This window comes from Mustelus asterias, unplaced genomic scaffold (assembly GCF_964213995.1).
Source record: "Mustelus asterias unplaced genomic scaffold, sMusAst1.hap1.1 HAP1_SCAFFOLD_124, whole genome shotgun sequence".
In the NCBI taxonomy this organism is placed as follows: Eukaryota; Metazoa; Chordata; class Chondrichthyes; order Carcharhiniformes; family Triakidae; genus Mustelus; species Mustelus asterias.
Window position 1 is genome coordinate 753,804 of NW_027590162.1, and position 16,769 is coordinate 770,572.

Sequence of the window (16,769 nt, forward strand, 5' to 3'; positions counted from 1 at the left end):
AGGAAATTCTTTCCTCTTCGCAATCTGGTAAATCTCCTCTGCATTGTCGAACGATTCAAGTTATCAACCTGGTAATCTCTTCTGGACCGTTTGCAACGCACTTACATCCTTTATTCGATGTGGATCCCAAAACTTCAGATAATATTCGAGATACTTCATTAATGACCAAAACAACTGAAGCATAACATGATTTTCTGACATGGTCAAATGCTTGAAACAAAGCAAACATTCCATTGACCTTTTTTATTACTTGCTGTACCCGCTCACTAAATATTTGTGACTCGTACACTCGAAAAACGAGATCCCTTTGCATCTGGGGAAGTTTGCAGCCCTTCTACAATTGACTAATAATCTGATTTTGTTCTCTTCCCGCCAAAGTGAATAACTTCACATTATATTCCAGTTGCCACGTTTCTACACATGCACCAAACCTGTCTATAACTATCTCCTTACGTCCTCTCCTCTCCACAAGTTACTTTACGACATATACTGTGTCTTCTGCAAATTTTGCTGCCGTGCTTTCAGCTGTGGGCTGCGATAGCTGAGCTTCTATGGAGATGACAACTCCCAGACACAAAGTGTCCGATTATTTTTTCCTGCGCTGTAACTATTCTGTGTGTATGGGTGTGAAAACCATTCTGTGTCCCTTGGTGTGTGATGCAGGAATTTCGAGTGGAATTCATTGTCCATCTGTCAGTCTCTGTGGGTGTATATGAGTGAATGATGCATTCTGTATCACTCTGTATTTTGTTCACACTGTGATTGCGGATGTATTGTTTGTCTCCCAGTCTCTGAGCCACTTTGTAGATCTGGGATAATTCAATAAAAAATAGACCTCAATGAAATTGGGACCATTATTTTCTCACTGATAAAGTGCTCAACACGATCCTCCATCCAAACTATTTCATCTTTTTGTCTCTGAAATCCATTCACCCTCAAACACGTACCCAGTTTTTCATTAAATACAGCTGTGCTAATCGTCTCCAATCATAGAATCCATCCCGTGCAAAAGAAGGCCATTTGGCGCATCGAGTCTGGACCGACCACATTCCCACCCACGCCCCGGTGCTAACACCCTCATTTACCTTGATGATCCCCCTGACACGAGGGTCAACTTAACATGGCCAATCAACCTCGCCCGCGTATCTTTGGGTTATGGGAGTAAACCCACGCAGATGTGGGGAAACGTGCAAACTGCACACAGTGAAACGAGGCCGGAATTGAACCTGGGACCGTCGCTGTGAGGCAGTACTGCTAACCATTGTGCCACCGTGCCGCCCAAAATTCTTTCCAGTTTGTTGGCAAATTTCCTGTCTCGTATCCTTCCGTATCTTTGTTTGGACAACCGAAATTTAAATCGTGTAATCGTTTCTTCTTGTGTTCTGCAGTGATATCTTCACTGCTGGGAATTCTTTTGAGCTCAAACCTGCTCCCGATTTAATAAACGGTTGTTCGGCTTGTCCGTGATTGTGAACCCGGGATCTCTGACATGCTAATACTCCCCCAAGCGAGAATCATACCCCAAGGCCAAGAAGCCAACTGCCAACGCTTTAGCCGATTGCAAATTGCAAATGCTGCCAACTCAATGATAATTTAAGAGTAATTTCTATAGTGGATTTAATGATTAAATTACGAGGCCTATCCTATCACACCCCAGCATTAATTCTTCATATTGACCGAACCACTAGACCATCAGGGAGCACACAAGACACGTTCGGAATGATCAGGCAGCAGTGTCACTTTCTACCCACATCATGCCTGCAGCGGAAAATGTAGCCAATTTATCCTCTCGCGTCAGGGCAGCCGATTCCCCATTTCCCCACCGCCTTCTATCCCAAAACTTTGCTCGGGTAAATAATGGAGACGCTGACAGGTGGGCCACTTATCAGCATGACTTGACATCCCAAATACAGTTGGTAGTTCAACAAACATTTGAATTATTGTAAAACAGACGTTACAAACACAAGATCTCTTTCAAAGCCCGATGTGGAGTGATCATTTGGTCTGGGAATGAACATAACATTCGCTGAGGGGGAATCGAACCCGGGCCGCGGGAGCGCCGAATCCTAACCACTAGACCATTAGGGAGCCCAAGAGACACGTTCGGAATGATCAGGCAGCAGTGTCACTTTCTATTCGGGGAAGACATCAGCAGTGTCGGTCATTCAGCCTCCCATCTTCGGGTCAGCGTTCTCCAAGGCGACCTTCATGACACATGACAACGCAGAATTTCCGAGCAGAAACTGACAGGAAAGTTCCACATACTTGGCTTTAGGTCGCACGACTCCAAACCCTCGCCATGCTGCCCGCATTTACAATATCTTAATAACTGCACTCGCATCAGTCAATTCACACATCAGTATCCAGTCATCCCTCTCCTCACTCGCATTGTCTGTACCTTTCAACACTGGATAAACTGTAAAGACTCACATTCTAACCATTGTTCACAATCCAAATGGTAATTGTTTTCCGATTGTTTCTTGGCCTGACGATGCCGTGATGTGAACATCCCTCCGTTCACCTGGTGGAGGGGCAGCAATCCGACATCTCGCGATTCCAAATCAACCCTGTTGGATTTTAAGCTGTTTTTCTGAGACTTCTTACAGTAACCCCGCCAATCCAACGCCGGCATGCCCACATCAGAGGTGAGTAAAAAGTTGTTGAATTGAAAGAAGGTTGATCTGCAGCGACGAGAAATGTCCAAGGCATGGAAAGAATCGCATTTTGGAAAGCATTTTGACTGGAGAGTCATTTTTGTGACATTAAAATGTCGGCGATCTCAAACGGACAACGTGAGGTACCGAAATTAAGATAAACTCCCCGTCGGGGAATTGAACCCCGGTCTCCCGCGTGACAGGCGGAGATACTAACCGCTATACTAACGAGGAAACAATGCTCCGCGGAGGTAGGCGCATTGAGCTCAGGTACGCATTGTACATTTGTTGCCGAGGAACGACAGAACTGTGCCGAGATGTGTTATTTTAGCAGATTACGGAGTGCCATTGAATGGAGCGAACTGCAGGTTTACCCAGTTGACTTCGTCTTGTGGATTAGCCGTAAAGAGATTCAGAGGGACGCATGAAAACTTCAAGAAAGTTGAGATCGAAAGTTGCGCGTGCATGTTCTTTTGCCATTTCGATCAAAGATGGCATGTCTACAAATCTGAACATGAGGGACAAATTCAGCTGCTCTCTCTCAACAGATCACGTCAGAGCTGCTGATCTGTTCCAGTATTTTTGTCTGTTCTTTCTGATTGCAGCATCTGCAGTATTTTGCTTTTATCCCATGGCGAGAAATTCGTTTTTGTCCCCCTTCGCCCCACCACCCACATTCCCCACGCCCACCGGCCGCTCCCCCCCGCGCCCCCTCCCCCACCCCCCCCCCCGCCCCCCCGCCCGCCCCGCCTCGCCCCCGCCCCCCCCCCCCCCCCCCCCACCCAAACCGCTGGAAGTCCCAAAGTGCGAACAGCTCAGATTTTGTAAATGATTTTCTTCTGTCCTGACCGTGGTTTAGTTGCAGATTCATTGCAATTATCATTGACAATCACACACATTTATGGAAAGATTTTGTTCTTATTAATTGTTTGATATAGATTCATTTGTTAACTGCTGCTTCAGTTCACATCATATTCGTGCATATCTCTGCCAGCCACTGGAAAATGAAGCCAGATTCCAAACCGGTTCTAAAATCTTGAAGTCGTTGTTTACATGTTCTGTGTTTCCGATGATAATTTTAAGGAGCTCAATTAAAACTCCACGGTGTTGCGACGTATTCGAAAAATAACGCACATTTCTAAAAGATCGAACCACATCATGCCTGCAGCGGAAAAGGGAGCGAATTTATCCTCTCGCGTCAGGGCAGCCGATACACCATTTCGCCACCTTCTTGTATCGCAAAACTTTGCTCGGGTAAATAATGGAGACGCTGACAGGTGGGCCACTTATCAGCATGACTTGACATCCCAAATACAGTTGGTAGTTCAACAAACATTTGAATTATTGTAAAACAGACGTTACAAAAATAAGATCTCTTTCAAAGCCCGATGTGGAGTGATCAGTTGCTCTGGGAATGAACATAACATTCCCTGACCGAGAATAGAACCCGGGCCGCGGCGGTGAGAGCGCCGAATCCTAACCACTAGACCATCAGGGAGCACATGGGAAATGCTCGGAATGATCAGGCAGCAGTGTCACTTTCTATTCGGGGAAGACATCAGCAGTGTCGGTCATTCAGCCTCCCATCTTCGGGTCAGCGTTCTCCAAGGCGACCTTCATGACACATGACAACGCAGAATTTCCGAGCAGAAACTGACAGGAAAGTTCCACATACTTGGCTTTAGGTCGCACGACTCCAAACCCTCGCCATGCTGCCCGCATTTACAATATCTTAATAACTGCACTCGCATCAGTCAATTCACACATCAATATCCTGTCATTATCCCTCTCCTCACTCGCATTGTCTGTACCTTTCAACACTGGATAAACTGTAAAGACTCACATTCTAACCATTGTTCACAATCCAAATGGTAATTGTTTTCCGATTGTTTCTTGGCCTGACGATGCCGTGATGTGAACATCCCTCCGTTCACCTGGTGGAGGGGCAGCAATCCGACATCTCGTGATTCCAAATAAACCCTGTTGGATTTTAAGCTGTTTTTCTGAGACTTCTTACAGTAACCCCGCCAATCCAACGCCGGCATGCCCACATCAGAGGTGAGTTAAAAGTTGTTGAATTGAAAGAAGGTTGATCTGCAGCGACGAGAAATGTCCAAGGCATGTAATGAATCGCATTTTGGAAAGCATTTTGACTGGAGAGTCATTTTTTTAACATTAAAATATTGGCGATTTCAAAGGGACAACGTGAGGTACCGAAATTGAGATAAACTCCCCGTCGGGGAATTGAACCTCGGTCTCCCGCGTGACAGGCGGAGATACTAACCACTATACTAACGTGTAAACGAAGCTATGCGATCTGTATATTAGCAGTAAATAGTTTGAGAAGGACGCATGAAAACCTCAAGAAGGTGAAGATCGAAACGTCCGCCTGCATGTTCGTTTTCCTTTTGGATCAAAGATGGCATGTCTACAAATCTGAACATGCTGGACAAATTCAGCTGCTCTCTCTCAACATATCACGTCAGAGCCGCTGATATCTTCCAGTATTTTTGTTTATTCTTTCTGATTCCAGCATCTGCAGTATGTTGCTCTTATCTCCTGGCGATGAATTCGTTTTTGTCACCAGCCCCCGCCCCCCGCCCCCGCAGCCCCCCCCCCCCTCCACCCCCCACCCCCCCCGCAGCCACCGACGCCCGCCCCCGCAGCCGCTGCAAGTCCCAAAGTGCGAACAGCTCAGATTTTAAAAATGATTTTCTTCTGTATTGACCATGGTATAGTTGCAGATTCATTGAAATTATCATTGCCAATCACACACAATTATGGAAAGATTTTTTTTGATGCAGTAACGACCATCTCATTAATTGTTGGATATAAATTCTTTTGATAAATTCTGCGTCAGTTCACATCATATTCGTGCATATCTCTGCCAGCCACTGGAAAATAAAGCCAGATTCCAAACCGTTTCTAAAATCTAAGACAGGGCTGTTCCTGCTCGTGGAATGATGAAGAATGAAAGAGAAGAGATTTAACATCATTATCAAAGGAAGGAAAAGAAACACGGGGAAAACGTTTTTTCACGCAGCGAGTGCTTAATGTGTGGAATGGACTGCTGGAGACTGGAGGAAGGTTCAATTGAAGCATTTCAAAATGAATTCGACTGCTATTAAAAAAATGAAAAATGTGCAGTGTTACAGGAAAAAGGCGGAGATATTCATTTTCTGCCAGAACGTTAACACATTCTCATTCGTCACTCATCACTGCATTGAGTTTGAACGGTTCGCTTGTCGTCTCCATACGAGGTGAAGTGCAGCAATGATTAAATGACAGAAGAGTTGTTGGTGTACGTCTTGAAGACGGGAATGGGTGAATGAATCTTGGAACACTTGAGCCTTTAGACTCACCTCTGTAATACTTAAGAGATTCGTGAGGGGTACTGGAGAATTCATTGTTTTTGTTAAAATTCATTGTTTTCGTGCATCCAGACCAGATAAGAGGAACAAATATTCCTGCTGTCTCCAGCTTATCGTATTCAGGAACGCGGCTAACCCAGCTCGAATAAGCTGAGCTGGATTCCATTTTTTGTTACTTTCTTTAACATGATGGAGTTGACATGTCTGCCTTCTGTGACCGTATAATCATAGATTCACATATATTCATGATATTCTTCCTCACCATATAGATATAGAGTGTTATACAGACCCTGATACCCTTGTATACGTATCATTTAACTTGTTTGTGCAAAACCTGTGATGTTTTTCAAGGCTATGAATGACGAACAGGATAGAACAGAAACAATCGCGGCCTTGGAGATCGCACAAACTACGCAAGGGAAGAAACTGTCGGTGCAGCAAGGATCTCACAATGAACAATGAACAGTCACATATATCTTGGAAAGTTGCAATGTAATAAAGAGCGGGAACCGGTCTGTATAAAACTCTGTTCTTACTTGTGTTCGAGGAGAAAGGCTGGGGCTCCGCTGTTAGGAACCTGGCTTCTGCCACAATTGTGAAAATAAACACTGCATTTTGATGTACGGCTAGTCTGAGGTATTTTTTACCTACATCAATCTAAAGGGGAAGGGGAAGAAACCAGATATGTGTCTAAAATGTGGTGAGGATGGCAGAGTGATGAACAGCCCGAAAGAAAAACAAGAGTAGACAAGAGAATAAAATAGAAACCTGCAAAGAAAATTGGAACAGAATGGATCTGAGTTTAATGTCTGAAATTGTTTGACTCGATGCTGAGTCTGAAAGGCAGCAACGTGCTTCATTGAGGGATGAGTTTCCATTTCTGGAGTTTACATTGAGCATCATTGGAACATTGCAGGAGGCTGAGATGGACAAATCAGTATAAAGCAAGATTTAGAATTAAAATGATAGAAGACTGAAATCCAAGTAATGTTTCTTGACTGAATACAGGTGTTTCACAACGTCTGCCCAATATGACAGACAACTTTATCAGCATTATAACGCCTTCAGATAAGAAATATAGAAATTAATGTGACACCTGGATTGCGTGGTGAGGGCTCTGAGCAGTGAGGATGGAAAATGGAACACATCAACCCACAATTCTGATCAATTTTCTATGTCCTCAAAAGATGATCTGCTCGCACTAGTGTTGATGTGGAAGTGCCGGCGTTGGACTGAGGTGGGCACAGTGAGAAGTCTCACAACACCAAGTTAAAGATGGAATCACCAGCTTTCGGAGCGCTGCTCCTTCTTCAGATGAGTTGAAGGAGGTTGACAAATCGACGCAAATACAATAGTACGAGAATTACAGATTGAAGTGAGAACAATGGTTCGAATGCGAGTCTTTTCAGGTAATCTAGTCGTTAAACATACAGACAGCAAGGGTGGAGAGAGGAATAATCACAGATTAAAGAAGTGTGTAGAACTTCTGTCAAGTCAGGACAGTTCGAATGATTTTGCAAACTCAGAGAGTATGGTGGAAGTTATGTGTCGGGTAACTTGAACCCAAGATCCCGGTTGAGCACTTCCTCATGCATGTGGAACTTGCCTGTCTGTTTCTGTTCGGCGATTCTGCGTTGTCGTTTGTCTTGAAGAGACCTGAAGATCGGAGGCTGAATGGCCTTGACTGCGGAAGTGTTCCCCTGTTGGAAGGCAAAACTGCAAACTGGTGATGTCGTTGAGGCGGCAAACACTTTCCGGTGGTTTGGTGGTTAGGATTCGGCGCTGTCAACGCGTGGCCTGTGTTCCATTCCGAGTCAGGCAAGCTACTTTCCATTCCCAAAACAAAGGAATTTCATTCCCAAACGAAATTTGGCATGTCAGCTATGACTCTTAGCAACGTTTACAGATTCACGAAATAAGCTTTCTTTCTTGTTCTATCACAGTTTGGTGTGGATCGTGATCTGTGCTCCACCGCAAGGAACAACAAAAGGTTGTGAATGTTGCCCAATCCATCACGCAAACCAGCCTCTCGTCAATTGACTCTGTCTACACGTCCCGCTGCCTCGGCAAAACAGCCAGCATAATTAAGGACCCCACGCAACCCGGACGTACTCTCTTCCACCCTCTTCCGTCGGGAAAAAGATACCAACGCCAGATGTCACGTACCAACCGACTCACGAACAGCTTATTCCCTGCTGCTGTCAGACTTTTGAATGGACTTACCTTGCATTAAGTTGGCCTTTGTCTACATCCTATCTATGACTGGAGCACTACATTCTGCACTCTCTCGTTTTCTTCTCTATTAACGGTATGTCTTGTTTGTAGAGCGCGCAAGAATCAATATTTTTCACTGTATGGCTAATACATGTGACAAAAATCAATCAAATCAAATCAAATCAAATGAAACAACTGATCAGATCACATCAGACTCTGGTGAGTGGCTTGTTTTTGCGCTGCAGGGATTACGTGGTTCTATGTTGCAGACACTGCTTGGAAATCTGTTTGATTATCGAATCCGTGGCCGAACCATGGACAGTATTAGGAGAGAATTAGGAAACATAGGTTGGACTAGGAGATTACAGGGACTGGGAACGTCCGACATGTGGAGTTTTTTCAAGGAGCAGCTACTGCGAGTCTGTGATAGGTATGTCCCTGTCAGGCAAGGAGGAATTGGTAGGGCTAGGGAACCGTGGTGCACCAAAAAAGTTTCTTTGTTGGTTAAAAAGAAAAAGGAGGCTTATGTTCGGATGAGACGTGAGCACTCGGGTAGTGCACTAGAAAGCTTTAGATTGGCTAAGAGGGAGTTGAAGAGCGAGCTTAGAAGGGCTAAAAGGGGACATGAGAAGACTTTGGCGGATAGGGTTAAAGAGAATCCTAAGGCGTTCTATAGGTATGTCAAGAACAGAAGGTTGGTTAGGGCAAGTTTAGGGCCAGTTATAGATGGCAGAGGGAAGTTATGTGTGGAACCGGAGGAGATTGGTGAAGCATTGAACCAATATTTCTCTTCGGTGTTCACGCAAGGGGACATGAATATAGCTGAGGAGGACACTGGGTTGCAAGGGAGTAGAATAGACAGTATTACAGTTGATAAGGAGGATGTGCAGGATATTCTGGAGGGTCTGAAAATAGATAAATCCCCTGGTCCGGATGGGATTTATCCAAGGATTCTCTGGGAGGCAAGAGAAGTGATTGCAGAGCCTCTGGCTCTGATCTTCAGGTCGTCGTTGGCCTCTGGTATAGTACCAGAAGATTGGAGGTTAGCGAATGTTGTCCCATTGTTTAAGAAGGGGAACAGAGACTTCCCCGGGAATTATAGACCGGTGAGTCTCACTTCTGTTGTCGGCAAGATGTTGGAAAAAATTATAAGGGATAGGATTTATAGTTATTTGGAGAGTAATGAATTGATAGGTGATAGTCAGCATGGTTTTGTGGCAGGTAGGTCGTGCCTTACTAACCTTATTGAGTTTTTTGAGAAAGTGACCAAGGAGGTGGATGGGGGCAAGGCAGTGGACGTGGTATATATGGATTTTAGTAAGGCGTTTGATAAGGTTCACCATGGTAGGCTTCTGCAGAAAATGCAGATGTATGGGATTGGGGGTGATCTAGGAAATTGGATCAGGAATTGGCTAGCGGATAGGAAACAGAGGGTGGTGGTTGATAGTAAATATTCATCATGGAGTGCGGTTACAAGTGGTGTACCTCAGGGATCTGTTTTGGGGCCACTGCTGTTTGTAATATTTATTAATGATCTGGATGAGGGTATAGTTGGGTGGATTAGCAAATTTGCTGATGACACCAAAGTCGGTGGTGTGGTAGACAGTGAGGAAGGGTGTCGTAGTTTGCAGGAAGACTTAGACAGGTTGCAAAGTTGGGCCGAGAGGTGGCGGATGGAGTTTAATGCGGAGAAGTGTGAGGTAATTCACTTTGGTAGGAATAACAGATGTGTTGAGTATAGGGCTAACGGGAGGACTTTGAATAGTGTGGAGGAGCAGAGGGATCTAGGTGTATGTGTGCATAGATCCCTGAAAGTTGGGAATCAAGTAGATAAGGTTGTTAAGAAGGCATATGGTGTCTTGGCGTTTATTGGTAGGGGGATTGAATTTAGGAGTCGTAGCGTTATGTTGCAACTGTACACAACTCTGGTGCGGCCGCACTTGGAGTACTGTGTGCAGTTCTGGTCCCCACATTACAGGAAGGATGTGGAGGCTTTGGAGAGGGTGCAGAGGAGGTTTACCAGGATGTTGCCTGGTATGGAGGGGAGATCCTATGAGGAGAGGCTGAGGGATTTGGGATTGTTTTCGCTGGAAAGGCGGCGGCTAAGAGGGGATCTTATTGAAACATATAAGATGATTAGAGGTTTAGATAGGGTGGATAGTGATAGCCTTTTTCCTCTGATGGAGAAATCCAGCACGAGGGGGCATGGCTTTAAATTGAGGGGGGGTAGTTATAGAACCGATGTCAGGGGTAGGTTCTTTACCCAGAGGGTGGTGAGGGATTGGAATGCCCTGCCAGCATCAGTAGTAAATGCGCCTAGTTTGGGGGCGTTTAAGAGATCCGTAGATAGGTTCATGGACGAAAAGAAATTGGTTTAGGTTGGAGGGTCACAGTTTTTTTTTAACTGGTCGGTGCAACATCGTGGGCCGAAGGGCCTGTTCTGCGCTGTAATGTTCTATGTTCTATGTTCTATGTAGTAGAGCTTCAATTGAGCTTCTTCAAATTATCATCTGAGATACAGAATAATTAACGATCAACTTCATGAATTCAGAAACGGTTTGTAAACTTGGTTCATTTTCCAGTGGCTCACGAGATATGCACCAATAAGATTTTAACTGAGGCAGCTTTTATCAAATGAATCGAAATCAAACAACTGATGAGATGATAATAGCCACAGAAATGATTTTTCCATGATTATGTGAGAGTGGGAATGATATTGTCTGTCTTTGCTCAATCTGCACCTATCCCTCGGGCAATGCAAAAGACAATACAATTGAAGAAAAGCATCTCAGCTGTAAAGCACTTTGGAACTTCCAGCGGTTTGGAAATAAAAACGCAGTTCCAGACAAGATAAAAGCAAAATACTGCCGATGCTGGAATCTGAAACAACAAATGAAAATGCTGGAACATCTCAGCAGGTCTGACATCATCTGTGGAGAGAGACCAGCTGAGATGGTCCAGCATGTTCAGATTTCAAGACACGCCGTTTTTCCTCCAAAATTAAAAAGGACATTCAGTTTGAAATGAACGGTAAATGCGCCTTTCTGTCTCCACCTGGTTCTTGTTCTTTTTCATGCATCGATCTCATTGTCTTTCCTGCCAATCCAAAAGTCTTTATTTGTTGGTTAAAGCCGCTGTTTGCTGCATTAAATGGTACTCCGTATTGGGGAAAAGAACTGATCTCGTCAGAACTCAGTTGTCGCTCTGAAAGTGTAAGTAGCAAGTGTACAATGCTTCAAACATCGCTTCCTCGTTAGTACAGTGGTTAGTATCCCCGCCTGTCACGCGTGAGACCGGGGTTCAATTCCCCGAAGGGGAGCATGTTGCAATTTTATTTTGTCAAATTGTTCCTGTGTTGTTCTCCAAGATTGAAAACAAAACCCTCACCTGAGATCAACCCGAACCTGAGATCAACGCTCGTTCGATTCATCAGCATTTTGGCTCACCTTTGATGTGGTGATGCCAATGTTTGGGTGGGGTGGACACAGTAAGAAGTCTCACAACACCAGGTTAAAGTTCAACAGGTTTATTTGGTATCATGAGCGCTTGGTGCGCTGCTCCTTCATCAGGTGAGTGGAGGTTGGTTCGCAAACAGGGCATCGACAGGCAAAAACACAATTGCAAGGTAATTTCAATTTGGAATGTGAACAATAGTTCGAATGCGAGTCTTTACAAATAATCAAGTCTTTAAAGGTACAGACAGTGCGACTGGAGAGAGGGATAAACATAAGTTAAAGAGGTGTGAATTGTCGGAAGTCAGGACAATTAGTCGGATTTTGCAAACCCAGAAAGTATGTTGGGGGTTATGTGTCATGTGAACTGAACCCAAGATCCTGGTTGAGGCCTTCCTCATGCATGCAGAACTTGCCTGTCAGTTTCTGCTCGGCGATTCTGCGTTGTCGTGTGTCTTGAAGGCCACCTTGCAGATAGCTGACCCGAAGATCAGAGGCTGAATGCCCTTGATAGCTGAAGTGTTCACCGACTAGAAGGTAGCACTCCTGCCTGGTGATGTCTCTGTTGTCATGTACGCCCTGATGCTCTCCTGGTTAGGATTCGACGCTTTTACCGCCACAGCTCTGGTTTGATTCCCAGTTTCGGAAACAACTTTTCATTCCCAGAACAACAACATCGGGCTCTGGCGGAGATTATTTTTCGTCACTTATTTATTTCACGACAAGCACTCTATTGTACAATATTTCAAATGTTTGCAAAGTTACCAAGAGTATATGGGATGTCAGGCGAAACTGCTAAGTGTCCCACGTATCAGCGTCGATGTTATTGGCCTCGGTCAGTGGTAGTGCAGAGCAAGATGGTGAAATGATGAAATTCCGTCCTTACTCGATGGGACGAATGGTTTGATTTTGCGCTGCAGAGATTCCGTGGTTCTAGTAATCACTGCTCGTCGTGAAATAAATAAGTGATAAAAAAGCATTCTCCGCCAGAGACTGATGTGATCTCATCAGTTGTTTTGGGAAGGAAAAATAACTTTCTTAACCGGGAATCGAACCCGAATTAGCATTTTTACCGTGCTAATCCTCCTGACACAAATGGGCATTTTCACATGATCAATCCTGCTACTACAGCCGATTCGGGAAAGACAAAATCTGCCACAAGTCATGCAAATGAAACTGGCATCTTCTTTTGAGCTTCTGAAACCACATGTTTTCATGGAGGCAAACTCCTGCCTCAAGCTGGTATCCTGATTTGAATCGATTGTCAGCTTGAGTTTTTCATTGGATTAGAAATATGGGAATATGGAATGTTGCTGGTCGATTCACCCCTCAAGCCTGTTGGTCCAAACTTCATCTTGTTTCCGTGAACCTCGACACATTAACTGAACGAATAATCAGTTCACCCTTAATGCGGAGGCAGAGCAAAATCATCACCAACGAAGATGGGATTCAAACCCACGTGTATAGAGCATAGTAGAGGAGCAGTTATATCGTCTTCACCACTCGGCCACGCGTCATGCTAAAGGTCGCACCAAAGCAACTCTTGTGTTTTTCACGCCCGGAACAAAAACACATTTCTCCCGCAGGATTATGTTGTGTTTCTACTCTCTCGTTAATCTTGTTTCACTGTTACTCTTCCATTCGACGTAAACCGCAGAAGGCTAAAAAGGGAGACAGTTCTCGTGGCGCAACGGTAGCGTTCTGACTCCAGGTTGGAAAGTTGCGTGTTCCAATCGCGTCAGGTTCACGGAACGTTTCTGCAGTTGGTCTTTAGATTTTGTGTCTTGGTAAAGTTGATCGTTTGTAAATGTTCCCAAAATTATGAATTTCTAACCTATGATTGAAATGATATGTTTGGGGATGCTTCCTGTTCACATGCTCAGTTTATATTTTTGTTTGCACAGTTTTACATCCAGACAAGGTGTCAGGGATGTGATGTGTCCATGGCTTGTAAAATTACAGCAAGATCCACATTCCCAGATATTTCTTTGGATCGTCTAAGACGAGAGCTGACTGGTGGTGATTTATCCGGAGGATACACACCTCAGGCGAGGAGCAAGGCTAAGAAGGCGGGGCCTTCGTGAATAATCTCAACCAATACAGGAAATGATCCCGAGCTGTTCGCTCAATGAACTGTCTAGCCAACTTGGACAAATGCACTGTTCCACCCACTGTAATGGAGATCAAGATAATGAGGCAAATTTAATGCTGAGAAATTCAGGATATGCCAGTGGGCAGCGGCCGATCCATCGACCTTTGGGTTGTGGGCCCAGCACGCTTTCGCCGCGCCACTCTGCTCCAAACGTCGAAGCTCTCCTGCCTATTACCGTTGCGCGGGAGCCACAAAAACGATTCACTGTCTCTTTTTATTTAAAAAAAAGACCCACGTGTTGGGAAGCTCACCCTCGTTGGACAATAATACGTAACATCAACCCGCATGTAGCAGACAGAGAAAGACACACAGAAAAGCAGTCAGAGACCATCAGGACACACACACAATGCAGACAGAAAAGATGCGGAGCAAACAAGCAAGATACTGAGCTGGTCAGCTGATTATTTATGAAAAGCTGTTTCCTGTTACACAAAGGTAGGCCATGTTTTGAAATGTATTTCCTCTTGTGTAACTGTGCTCTCTCCTGCGAAACGGCTCTCTCTGTTGTGGAACTGGGACTCTGCCGCTGACAACTCCGAAATGTGGTTGTTTCAAATTCTTACCTGCTGTGTAAACATCATCCGCCTTGTGCAGAAGTTTTCTCTGTTCTATAAATGTGTTACCTGTTGCGTGAAATGTTTTCAGTTGTTCTGCGCAGATGTTTTCTGTGGGAAAGCAATGGACGGGAATTTCAAGGCCGCTGCTGTTGAAGCTCGCTTTCAATGACACACTTATTTAGGCCGAATAGACTACTTCTGTTTCTGTTTGCTATCCATGTTTCTATGTATGAAATCAGTGAATTTAAATTTCGCCAACTGCAGTGGTTAGATTTACTCCGTATCCCCAAAGGTCAATACGGCCTCTGGATTACCAGCCCAGTGACATAACCTTTCATCCGTGTAAACACAACCAGTCAATTCAGCTCATTATTAATCCTCTTCCTGAGGAGATTAGGATTTCCTCTACATAATTTCAATCAACCGATTGATTCAAATTTTATTCGACTTTGGAACATCAATAATGTATCCAGATCAAACAGACATTGTGGAATTGTTGGGAGCTAAAAATACCGACATTACTGAAAACCTAATGGGCAAAATTAAAAAGGGCGGCACGGTAGCACAGTGGTTAGCACTGCTGCTTCACAGCTCCAGCGTCCCGGTTTCGATGCTCGGGTCACTGTCTGTGTGGAGTTTGCACATTCTCCTCGTATCTGCGTGGGTTTCCTCCGGGTGCTCCGGTTTCCTCCCACAGTCCAAAGATGTGCGGGTTAGGTTGATTGGCCAGGTTTAAAAAATGCCCCTTAGAGTCCTGGGATGCGTAGGTTAGAGGGATTAGCGGGTAAAATATGTGGGGGGAGGGCCTTGGTGGGATTGTGGTCGGTGCAGACTCGATGGGCCGAATGGCCTCCTTCTGCACTGTAGGGTTTCTATGATTTCTAAATACATTTTGAGAAAGAGCCTTGCAACGTTTGGAAGAAAAAGTGGATTTCAGATGATGAGCGAGAACTCTGTTCCCAGCAAATAACACAGATGCTATATGAAGTGACTGCGGCAGGACACGAACCTGCAATCTTTCGTTATCACTAAATCATTGGCAAGATGGAAACCAGATACTTTACCATCATACCACGTAGTCAACACCCGACAACTGCCCTGATATTAGCATACTGTCAATAAATACTGTGATTTTATATTTTTTCAGTTCTATTTTTGGATGATTAACTGATTCCCAGATCCCCGAAAATACAAAGGAAACTTCCAGCTGCCGCACATTGTGTTTTTCAATCTTGGAAAAACCTTTGAGTCTGTGCGTTGTGAAGATTCATGCAGCGTGAGGGATGGAGTATTAATGAATGACTGTCAGAGCAGGAAGGTTCAGATCGAGCTGGACAAAATTTCGGTGACGCCACATCACCACGAATCACTACAGTAAGGATTTGATTGCTCTGGAGAGGGTGCAGTGGCCATTCACTGGATCGTTTCCTGGGATGGAGAATTTGACCTATGAAGAGGTACTGGATTGTGTCAGGTTGTTTTATTTCAAGCAGTAAAAGCTGAGAGGAGGCCTGATTGAGGTGTGTACGATTTCTCGACTATGGGCAGAGTGAATAGGAAGTTGCTGCTGCCTCATAGCACTGGGGACCCGGGTCTGTGTCACTCTCTGTGTGGAGGCTCCACCTTCTCCCGTATTTGCGTGGATTTTCTCTGGGTGAAGAAAGAACAAAGAAACTTACAGCACAGGAACAGGCCCTTCGGCCCTCCAAGCCTGCACCGACCATGCTGCATGACTTAACAAAAACCCTCGACCATTCCGGGGACCATATCCCTCTATTCCCATCCTATTCATGTACTTGTCAAGACGCCCCTGAAAAGTCACTGTCGCATCCACTTGCACTACCTCCCATGGCAATGAGTTCCGGGCACCCTCCACCCTGTGTGTACAAAATCTGCCTCGTGCATCTCCTTTAAATCTTGCCCGTCACACCTTAAACCTGTGCACCCTTGTAATTGATGCTTCCACCCTTGGAAAAAGCTGCTGACTATCCACTCTGTCCATGCCTCTCATAATCTTGTAGACTTGTAGCAGGTCGCTCCTCAAACTCCGTCGTTCCAGTGAGAACAAATCAAGTTTCTCCAATCTCTCCTCACAGCGAATACACTCCATACCAGGCAACATCCTGGTGAATATTTTCTGTACGCTCTCCAAAGCCGCCACATCCTTCTGGTAGTGTGGACACCAGAATTGAACACTGTATTCCAAGTGAGGCCTAACTAAGGTTCTATAAAGCTGCAACATGACTTGCCAATTTTTAAAATCAATGCCCCGGCCGATGAAGTAAGCATGCCGTATGCCTTCTTCACTACCTTCTCCACATGCATTGCCACTTTCAGTGACCTGTGTACCTGTGCACCCAGATCCCTTT

The 16,769-nt window shown here is 44.9% G+C and overlaps 2 non-coding genes across 2 annotated transcripts; both read right to left on the bottom strand.

Annotated features, from left to right (window-relative positions):
- Window positions 1–2,816: 2,816 nt before the first annotated feature.
- trnad-guc (transfer RNA aspartic acid (anticodon GUC)) lies at window positions 2,817–2,888 on the bottom strand. Its single transcript has one exon. It is a non-coding gene; the product is annotated as a tRNA-Asp (tRNA).
- Window positions 2,889–4,080: 1,192 nt separating this feature from the next.
- Window positions 4,081–4,152, bottom strand: trnae-cuc (transfer RNA glutamic acid (anticodon CUC)). Its single transcript has one exon. It is a non-coding gene; the product is annotated as a tRNA-Glu (tRNA).
- Window positions 4,153–16,769: the final 12,617 nt, after the last annotated feature.